This window comes from Molothrus aeneus, chromosome 5 (assembly GCF_037042795.1).
Source record: "Molothrus aeneus isolate 106 chromosome 5, BPBGC_Maene_1.0, whole genome shotgun sequence".
NCBI lineage: Eukaryota > Metazoa > Chordata > Aves > Passeriformes > Icteridae > Molothrus > Molothrus aeneus.
In genome coordinates, this window is record NC_089650.1 from 8360986 (window position 1) to 8372500 (window position 11515).

The window sequence follows — 11515 nt, forward strand, 5'->3', positions numbered from 1 at the left end:
AACACTCCTTCAGTCTTCCAAATCACAGAAATATAAGTCTCTTAGAGATGCCCTCAGTAGGTGGTTTCACTCCAGCCTTTAATCCTGTGCCTTGGCTCTCTCTTTTTTGAGGCACAGATACACTTTGCAGCCATGCTGGCACTATAAATATCTCTGCATTGTCCAAACTTGTTTGCTACTCAGTGGAGTCCTGTCACCCTGAAACTGCCCAAACATCCTGCAGCCTGCCACTGGCTCTGCCACCAAAGAGCTGCTGTGTGCAGCCTGGGGAGGGAGGTGATTCTCTTGTGTGGCAGCTCCTGCACAGCCCCCCTGTGCTAAATATTAACCTATTGCTGCTGATCTTCCAGGCCATTTTCCTCTATCTCCAGTTCTCTTGACACACAAGGAGAATATTTGGAGTGTAATTTGAATTTTATATGCCTGGCTACTTCACTGTTAATTTTTTAATTGAAAAATCAGGCTTTCAGCTAAATAAATATTTCCAAGAAAACATCTTACTACTCATAAAATATTTTTGGCCAAAACCTGACATGTTTTAACTTTCATCTGCAAGGCTTTCATATTTGTGACCATCGTTGTGTGAAAGCATTTACTTCTCATGTTAACAGATTTTTTTTCCCCCAACAGCAATTAGGATTTTATCTTGGAAACTTCCTGTTTTCCAAAGAATTTTCTGTTTGAGCAGCCTGTGTGCCCAGCAAAAGCTGTTCCTATTCCAGGCCAAGAGGCAGAGGAGAGGATGGGCAGCAGTGGTGATTTTGTGGCTGTGCATTGCTCAGGACAGCAATAGTTAAGAGAAGCTGACTCTAAAAGGAAACAAACAAAGAACCAACCTCAGTGAGGTATGTAATGAACATTTCTTGCTTCTTTACCCCAGAACTTCAGGGTCTGAGACATTCTCAGGTGGGTGTGTTTGTTAGTTTGCACATCCATGACTTAGCTGAGTGAAGGAGTTGCTGTCACTGGCAGGCAGGAGGTGAAGCCCCAGCCCAAGGCATCAGACAGGATGTTCCTGTCACTCACTTTTTGTTTTCCTCACTCCTTATCTCTCTTTTCCCTTTGCAGTGAAGGAGGAGCCTGTCCTCTATGGGGTCCCAAACTGAGTTTTGACACAGTCACCCTGCAACTTGAGCTAAAACTGGTTTGCCTGTTCCAATAGGTAAGACTGAGGAAAACAAGGCCTACCAGAAAATGCATTGGCCTGCCTATGATTTTAAACACAATTTGGCTTGTCATTTGATTCCCTTTGAAACAGGCCAGCTGGTAGAAGCCCAGCTCCAACAGGCACTTGAGAGGAATCTCAGCAAGTGAACATGCTTTAAACACACCCCGCTCCATCATTCATAAGGACCTGCTGCAGAGCAAGCCACTGTGCTCTCCAGAAGTGCTGGCTGGTCTGCTGGAGCACACCAGGCACTTTCCAGTCCCCACCACCACCCTCTCCTCTGAAACAAAGAGCCACAAACCTGAGGAACAGCTTGTGAGCCTCTGTCTCATGTACAGCTGTGACCTGACTGAACAGGACAGCTCAGTCCTGTTAAATAACCTTAAATAGCAGCATCCATGGGTGGATCTCCAATAACCTTAAATAGCAGCATCCATGGATGGATCTCCAGTAACCTTAAATAGCAGCATCCATGGATGCTGTGATGGATGGATCTCCAATAACCTTAAATAGCAGAATCCATGGATGCTGTGATGGATGGATCTCCAATAACCTTAAATAGCAGAATCCATGGATGCTGTGATGGATGGATCTCCAATAACCTTAAATAGCAGAATCCATGGCTGGATCTCCAATAACCTTAAATAGCAGCATCCATGGATGGATCTCAAATAACCTTAAATAGCAGAATCCATGGCTGGATCTCCAATAACCTTAAATAGCAGCATCCATGGCTGCTGTGATGGATGGATCTCCAATAACCTTAAATAGCAGAATCCATGGCTGCTGTGATGGATGGATCTCCTTGCAGAGGTTTCACCCTTGATCAGAGCAGGTCAGCCATGACCATCATGGAAAATTGCTGTCCTGGGAGGACAGTAAGGACTCCAAAATGCTGGTGGGAGAAAAGAGGGACCTTGAATCCCCTGCCCCCTCTGGATTAATACAAATTGATTTTCCCTGCAAGCACACCAGATCCCCTCAGGGGACCACAACAGCTCTCTGAAGTTGAACTGGCTGAGCCCATGGGCTAAAATCCTCATGGGCTGGCAGGCAGCTCATCCCTCAGAGAGTATTCATCCCTTCATGCCATTCCCTCCTGGATATGGAGAACTAGCACGGATTTCTCCCACGGAACAGGCAAGGTGGGAACACTGAGGTGTGCTGGAAACAGAGGAAATTCAGAGGCACTGCGTGGATAAACAGGAGGGAGCAGCCATTTTTCCCAGTACCCTGCAGGTGCTGTGCTCCCTTGGCAGAGGCTGGACATCTCTGCCAGCTCTTGACCTTCTGCTCTTCTGCTTTTCCACCAACCCAGCCAACATGCAGTGCAAGGATGCCTTTGAAGCTCACCCATGCCAAAAAACCCGTCCAAAAACCAAATTAAAATTCTGTAGGGCTGACTTGCCCCCTTGACTGGACCCCCATGCCCTACACATCCCCTGCACAGCTGGGCAGACCCCCAGGCACTGCTGGCAGGCCCTAGTGCTGTTTGCTTTGGGGTGAAGAGCACAGCACTGCTGGAAACCCCTGAGGGGAAGGAGACCAAACCAATCTCTGGGTCCTGGAAAACGTGAAGATGTGACCAACAATTCCAGGAGGAAGATGGCAGCATTTCAAAGTGAACAGCATTGCACAGCACCAGCCCAAATGACTTTCTTTAGCCTGGTGGCTGCATTGACTCATTTATCATATCCTGAGCAACCAGCCACCCTTCAGCAGCAATTACTGCTCTGTAACAGCTTCCAAACAATGCTCCCTGCAAGCTGTGCTTGCTGTCAGATCCTAAAAAAACAGAGGGCGAAAAATCCCAAACCTAACCAAACCAAAACACTGCTTTGCAGGGGGTTTGTGCTTTTCTTTTAAACTCAACAGGTGTTCCTGGTCACCCTGCAAAACCACAGGGGAAATATCTGCATGCCACTGAAATGAAGCAACTCCAGACTGAACTCTGTGAAGATAATCCCATCTTTTGCTTTTGTTTGGTAGAAATGAATGGAGAAAAAAAAAGAAAAAGAAAAAAAGCTTCAACTCTGGGTTTTCATGATGATAGAGTGGGGGCTTTCACCACCATTCCAGTTTTGGACTGCATCTGATACAGGCTCATGGAGACAGGGGACTGTTATTAGAGCTGGGTGAATAATCTACAGCAAGGAACTGAATGGAAGTGTTTGGCCTTTTATCTGTTTGCAAACTATCTGTGAGCATGCCTGGATGTTCTTGAATGTGTTTGTTGTTTGAGATAATGCTGCCCGTGATTTCTGTGAATAATCATTTATTTGTGGCCTGCCCACGAGCATTTAGATAGTCAAAATGTCATTTTTGTTCCGTGGTTACATGAGTGCAACCCTGAGGCTTCCACCAAGAGTGCTCACAGTCAGGAGTGGTAAATTCACTTTCTGTAACACCCTATTGAAATCTTCATGGGAAATGTGAGTTCATCTGCTATATTGGGGGGGGGGAAAGGGAGAAAAAAGCAGTTAAATAATGGAGGGGGGAGAGGGGATTGGGGGTTGTGTTAAACAAAAGTGTTGACCGCCTCTGATGTTTGTCTTGATGCACAGTTCATTGGTTACCCTGTGTGGTTGGATGGTTTTGTGGTAAGCACACCTTGAGGGGTAAACTGCAAAGGGATATTAAGGAAAAAATAGTCAATGCTATAGACAGGCTAAGTACCTGCAGCACAAATGGAGATTTGTTTTTTGGGGAAAAACAGTATTTTGCAAAAAAAACAAGCAGGGCATGAATTCATTTTGGGTGCCTGTAAAACTTTCTTCTTCAACTCCTTCAACAGAGGCTTGTTGTTTATCCATTGCTTTCTGAAAGCAATGTACCCACAGAAAATGATTTCCTCTGCAAATATTTCCTGACTTCTGAACCCTCTGCTTCCAAATAGCTTTTCACTGAACTATTGTATGTGGGTAAGCATTTCCAAAACATTAGATCTCTTTTGGCTCCCCAAAGAGCAGTGTGGGGAGCTCCACTTGTCTTTTACCTTGTTACAGGCTGCTTAGAAAGCTGATGGACAGCACATCAGAGATGGTAAAATCTAAAGCAGTGTGGGCAAAGGTGTGAGCAAAGGTGTGAGCTCGGTTTTGGGAGATGAAATAGGCTGTGAACCTCATGCAACTCTACTCTGTTTCCTTTCCCAGGCTTTGTCTTTACCACTTAAAACTGAGAACATGTGGGGTTTTCTACAACAGATGAAGAAAAGAAAATTAAACTTTCTGTAATGGAAAGGGAAGAAAAAAAATATAACACTGTTCTTTCTTACCCTTCCTTCTCTCTCTCTCTGTGTCATTTTACTAGGTACTTTCATCCTCTTCTGTTCTACCCCTCATTGTGACTCATTTATTGTCCCTTTACCTTGTCTTATTCCTTCTTCCCCAGGCAGATTTTAGTGGAGGAGAATCATTTGAAGGAGTAAATATCTGCTCATCCAGCTTGGGACCAGTACAGACTGAAATAAGAGTTGCACTGAAGATGAGGCATTTTTGTGGAAAATGAAAACAACAATAACTTTTTCTCATATTATTGACATTTTTCAGAGGATATCATCATTGGTAGAGTGAACTAAAGCCAGAATTTAGGCTTTGGCCATTGAAATGTTTAGATGAAAATTTGCCAAACTCCTAATTTATTTTTCCAATTCTCCAATTAAAGAACCCCCCCACCATGATTATTTAAAGAATCTTGCCCACACAGCTCCCTCCTTCCCCTGGCTTTTTTTTTTTTTTCCGTTTTAGTCAAATAACCAATTTTCCACTTGCACTAATTCAATACACTCATTTTGTTTCAGAAGCCACATTGCAGTGATGCTGAGAAAGGAGTCTAGAACCAGCTGATTTAAGGCTTTGCTCATGGTTGTTTTTATTGTACCCTTTTTATTTTGCTTTCCCTGTTTTTGAGCTGCATTTTCTGGGGAATGTTTTACATGCCCAAGTACAGACAGCACTCTCCAATCTTGCTTTAATGCTGAGCTGTATTTAAACCTGAGCTGTGGCTGCAGGGGGGCATTGTGAGGTCACCCCATCAGCTGATAGCTGATGGTGGAGGTTCATATATGCATGATCTGCAGTTTTTTCCTCCTATGGAAGAGGAGAAAAAATATTTTAAAATTGTTCTCAAAGAGTTAGGCTGAAAAGCAGTTTGTCATTTTGGGCACTACATGATTTGTGTGTGTGTGGAGGGTAAAGGAGAGTTGAGATTGATTTGCAACCTTTCATACTATTTTTGCACCTGACAAAAAATAGTATGAAAGGTTGGTAGTGAAGTCATGGAGCTCAAGACCAATAATTAAGCTGTGAAGCTTTCCTCTCCTGCAGAGGAAATTAATTAATGTAATTTCCTTTGAAAGTCTCAGGTTCTGTTTTTTAAGTAAGGCCTTGGGGTCATGTTTAAAACTGAGTGCTGTGAGGGGATGTGGTGATGGGATCCAGAGCTGTTGTAAAGGACATGCAAAGACAAAAATCAGTGGCTGAAATGCTCCTCCTGAAGAACCTACAGATCTTGTGTGCTGGCACTTCATCACCCTAGGAACGCTGTAGAGAGTTGGCCCAAAACCAGCAGTGCCTCAGATCAGGATGGAAGTTTGCTGACCAAACCATGAGGAAGAACACTTGACTGTGCTCTAATTTATTGTCTTGCACTGCTAGCAAAGCTAGGTGCATAAATCATAGTGATTAATAAATCTGACATGTCCTCCTTTATTTCCTATTTGCAAACTGCCCGAGCAATTTTCTCATCTGCATTTGTTATTGAGAATTTTTCACTCAGTAATTTCTGGAGATAATTTTTGTGTTTTTATCTTGTCTGGGAAGTTGTGCTGAGTCTGACATTGGAGCTGTTTTCATTAGAGACATAAATCTTTCTTCTGTTGTTTCAAAATCACATTTCCCATGCTACCATTTGCAATTACAGATATGAAACTTGCTTTCTTTGACTGCTCTTCAACATCCATTTATCACTGGCTGCTTCAGCCGCTGTTGAAATGCTGGTAAACTGTGTCACCCTCACATTTGGGACCAAACACCATAAACACAAGCATGAATTTACTTGCACAGAGGTTTAAAAGAGTCAATGAGCATGTGTGAAATTTTGGGGATGGGGTGGTGGGTAAAGAAAAAAGAAAGTGAACATGGACTACTATTCACTACTATTTCACTACTATTTCATTCTGTGTTTTAAAAGAAAGTGTTGGCTGCCATGGCTTTTTGGAGGGGGAAGAATCCTGAAAATATACCCTGAGAATGGCATCTAGGTCAGGAGTCTCAGGGAAAAGCAGAGGAGAAACGTTTTGTTCCTTCCCCGTAACTCAGCTTAGGCACTAACCGGCTCAGAGAGCTTTGGGAAGGCAGAAATGGAGATTACTTGTTTCTGGGATCAGGATTCACCTAAGAAAAAGGTTCTCCAAGAAAATTTTTGTGGCAGTTGGTGGAATAAGAGTCTCTGAACTCAAAAGGCAAGCCAATGCATGCATGCAAAAACATTTGCAATTGTTTAGTGGAACAACGACAGCCTTAATAGCACAGCATTAGGCAGAGGGCCAGAAGGCAAAAATATTTGTAAATAGGGTTTGCTAATTTTTTCCACTGGCAAACATAGCAAAAGAAGGAGGGAGGAGTTTAGTCCTCTGAAGGGACAGACTGGGAGCACAGGTCCCTCTAGGTTTTTGAACAGAATCCCTCTGCAATCCACATCCCAAAGGCAAATAAGAAGTTTGGACGTTCATGTTTTTGTGTGTGTGCATAGCAGGGGAATATAAGTAAGGGGTAAGGAGACATTCCTCCAGCTCAGAAGCAGGAGCTGTGGGGTAGCAAGAAATAGAGAAGGAACTTTCCCTATAAGGATGTCAGGGACTAATTGAGAAGCAGTCAGTGCTGGATATTTCCTCCTGGAGACCTTTGGAAGACTCTCTCATGTGTTGGTGGTAGGGAGCTGATGGGGTGGCTGTGTCCCTACCCCAGCTCTCCTCCCTCCTCTCCATGGCTTCCTCCTGGCTGTGGAAGGAATTGTCATCCTGGAGTGACTGAGATAAAGGGATTTGGGAGGCTGGCAGCAGAACCCCTCAGCAGCTGGGCCTGGGGAAGGTTTTCTGTCTCCCTCTGACAGATGGCTCAGAGATGTCCCTTCCACCACCCCTTTTCATTTAGAGAGAAAATCTTTTGTGCAGGTTCTGTCTGTTCTGTGCTGCTGCTGCTGCTCCCACCTGTGTGGTGAGCCTGAGCCATGTGCTGTGGGCAGAGAAACACAAGGAGGCCACCAGTGGTGTCACTTCCATAGAAACCCAGAGACTGAGTTTAAGGCTAACAGGGCTCTTCCAGTTGGTTCTTGGCTGCAAACAGAAGGGCTTTTCACAGGAGTATCAAAGGATGGGCTGAAATTTTGTAAGAGCATTCATTTCTCTACATTCTGACGCTTGCTCATCACATCTACTTTTGCACCCACCTGTGCTGCTCCTTGCCACAGCAAGAATAGGCTTGACCGAGACCCAGCTTTATTGCAGAAAAGAACAGGCTGTAAAAAAATCTTTACAGATTTTTCTAAATTGAATGATCTCCTCAAATTCAACATCCTGCTGTTAATGTTTCTTCTTGACCTTGAAGCACAATAATTTGTCTCTTTGATGTGCACAGATTTCAGTGTCCAAACAGGTGATACTTGTATCTTAACTGGACAAACTGAAAGCTTTTGAGGTTTCCTTTTGAGGTTGAGCTTATCTGAAGGCTGAAATCAGCTTGGCTTCAGATTAGACAAAACTCAACCTGTGAATAATTTGTATCTAAACAGTGGAAAAAGGAATCTTGCAACACACACTGTTCATGTGAATAATATAAACTCTTACAAAAAACTAAAGGTGGTTAATGATAAACCTCCAGTTAACATTTACCTAAAAAAAAAAAAAAAAAGGCATCTTAAAGGTGATGAGAAGGAACTAATGTTTTACACAAATAATGCCAGTAGTTCAGCAGAACTCTCTAAATCAGGATCTGCTATTCTCCCTTCCTCTGAAACAGCCTGACCATGTGCAAATGAAAAATAAATGAAAAGAAGAAGAGTCCAAGGGAGGAAGGGCTTGCACACCTAACACCAATTTCAGAGGGGACTGGGAGCAGAGGAAAACCAAAATGCGTTAAGCTAAAATCATCACATGTTGGCTAACAATGTCCTGCTGGCATATTTAGGTTTTCTGTGAAATGTTTTGCACCACAAACTCCTTACTTACACAAGAGCCAAAAAATGTGTGACTGTGACAGAGCTTTACCTGTCCCTCCTTTTTACAACCAAACACTGTGCTGCATCCTCAGTGGTGTATGGGAGTGAGGAGTGGGTTCTTGGGGCAGTCAGACAGCTTGGTGAAGGTCCAAGCACAGGTTTTTACATCTCCTTTTCCACTTCTCCTGCTGCGTGCCTGAAGACTTCATGTTTTACCCATCTGGTTGTGGGAGCATGAGCCAAACTCCCTCTCCAGTTCACTGGTGTTCACTAATTAGGGGAGCATGCAGCACCTTTGCACCTTCCTGATTTGGGAGGGGATGTGGGAGCCACACAGGAATGAGGCAGGGGAGTTAAACACCTTTGGCCTCCACCAGACCTCTCCTGTTCCTCCAGCTTGGTCTGGGGCTCTGCCGCTTGTGTTTGCCTCCAAACTTGGGGCTGCAGAAGGAACTAGATCCTGTGAGCTCTAGTTGTGCTTATTTAGTGATACATTTTATAAATATTGAAAGAGGGAAAGGTCATGGGTTGACCCTGATGGGAAGGTTTTGCTCTTTTCAGAGAGCACAGAAAGTTGCTCACAGGGAGATTGAGAAGGAACCCCCCAGCTCACTGCTTTTGTGGCTTGTGACAGAATCCCACTAAAAACAACTTGTGATTTATTTCAGCTGCATAATAATATTACAAAGTAATAAAAATAAAGGCATATTTAATGATGTCCTTCCATTAAATGGTATGCCCTGGCTGTCTACCAATGGCTCTACAGACCTACTGGCGCCTGTGTCAAGACTCTTTTCTTTCAGCATGGGGAGAGACATTAAGTACCATGATAGAGTCCTATGTACCACCAGGTTATGCTGCACAATTCATTTCCATTAGGCAAGTCATTTTTTCCTTTCCTTGGCCATTGCTACTTTGTCATGCCAATAAATATGCTTGTGCAGTGGGACCCAATTTAAACAAAGACTTGACAGTAACTTTGCTGGACACAGCCAGGATGGGACATTTGGGTCTCATTACAGCCAAAGGTCTCTTCCCTCACCCTCTCATCTTCACAGCATATCAGTGCTCTCAAGCACTGCTCTCTTCAAGTCTCCAGAATGCATTCGTTATTTTCATTATTAGCTGGAAAAAAATCAGGCAATCCCCGTTCAGAAGAGGACAGCAAGAAGGATTTTCAATTGTAAAGGACACTGGAGAAAAAATGAGGAGAGGAATCACTACAGTGGGATAGAAATCATTTGTTGACTTCCTCGGAAGCATTTTACAAACTGCATCAGATCATTTCTCCAAAACAAGCACAGAATGCTGCTCTCTCTTGGGCAGGAGCACAGGGCTGTGCTTGCTGTCCTGGCATGCAATGAGATGCACGAGGTGGATCCTACCCCAAACAGCAGCTCAGAGCTGGGGGAGAGCAGGCAGGACTGGTGCTCACCAAAGGCTCAAACGCCCAGTTTCTGGGGAAAGTTCACATGCATGTGCTTGTTGGAATCTCCATTTTCTGTCTTTCCTGAGCCATTGGGGAAAGGCTAGAAGCTCCTCTCAGAGTGAGGTGGGCATCTTGTACTCCCATGTGCTGACTGGCTGCAGAAGGAAATGGATTTGTGTGTTCTTACATGTTGTGCAGTGTGAGGTTAAAGCCATGAAGGTCCTTTCTGCCATGGAAAGGGCTTGGCTCATCTCTGGCTCAGGGATGGTTTCCCACAGAGTTACCAGAATCACTCTGGTAGTGCTTGTGCTTCCCTTGAAGGTTTCCCATCCAAGGATCCAGGAGTCTTGACCTTGGTTAATTATTCCTAGAGGGAGCCTGCACACACAGCATCCTCCCACATGAAACTGCTCTGCCAGGTGAATCCCAACTTGTTCCAGAGGAGAATAAGGAGCCTGGGGGCAGGGAGAGAAGCTCTGCCCACTTGCTGCATCTTGACTTTCCCCATTCTTAAGCCAGACCATGAGCTACCCATGCTTTTAGGCTGAAGAAGAGAGTTTGGCACCTGCCACTTTTCCATTTACGAATTAATAGCCAATGCTGAATGTGTTTTGTTCATTTTATCCTCCTCTCATAAGATATTTGTTTATTATTTATACTGTTCATAGAAACAAAGCATAAATGATGACAACAAGGTTTCTGCCAAGCAGTTTTGGTGCACTCCAGAGAGAGCCCCTTCTCATGCCAGGATGGTTTCCAGTTATCAGTAGTGGAGACCTTTTTGGGAGAGGCAAAAAGATGAATTCTTCAAGGAGTCTTCTGGCTCTTCAAGTCCTCAGCAGGGGAGGAGGAGGAGGCAGAGGAGGAGAAGGAGAAGGGGAAAGGGAAAGAGGAGTGAAGAAGGAGAAGGGGAAATAGAGAAGGGGTAGGAGAAGAAGAAAGACAGAAGGGGGAAAGAGGAGAAGGAGAAGAAAAAGCAGAAAAAAAAAGGAGGAGAAGAAAGGAGAAGAAGGAAGAGAAAGTAGAGAAGGAGAAGGAGAAGGAGAAGGAGAAGGAGAAGGAGAAGGAGAAGGAGAAGGAGAAGGAGAAGGAGAAGGAGAAGGAGAAGGAGAAGGAGAAGGAGAAGGAGGAGAAGGAAAGGGAGAGCCCAGCATTTTTCCCTTCCCACTTTTCATGTTAGTGGAATTGCAGGTCTGCCCAGTCCTTTGATAAAAACCCAAGATCCCGAGCAGGGGGTGTGTGACTCAGGGAGATTGGCTGTCTGGTGCACAGCCTGACCTTTTATCTGCCTTGATGTCTCCTCCACGACCTCTTTCAAAAGCTCCTTTTCTGCACTGTAATGTTCTGCCCATCATAATTTGCATTTCTGAACGCACGAAAGAACCGTTTCCTGTCTCTGGTGGAAAAAGGGAGCGGGGGGGGGAGGGTAAAAACTATTTAAAGTCAAACTGAGATTTTTTTCTTTTAAAGCCTGCTACGGGAAAACAAAAGGCGTTTCCACTCTGGGCACAGCTCTGGGAGCCGGCAGGAGGGTTACACTCCACTCCCACCCGAGCGCCGGGTGGGTTGATGATCCCTGGCTGAGAGCATCGCACAGGTCTGATGGCACACTCCATCCATCCATCCATCCATCCATCCATCCATCCATCCATCCATCCATCCATCCATCCATCCATCCATCCATCCATCCATCCATCCCTCCA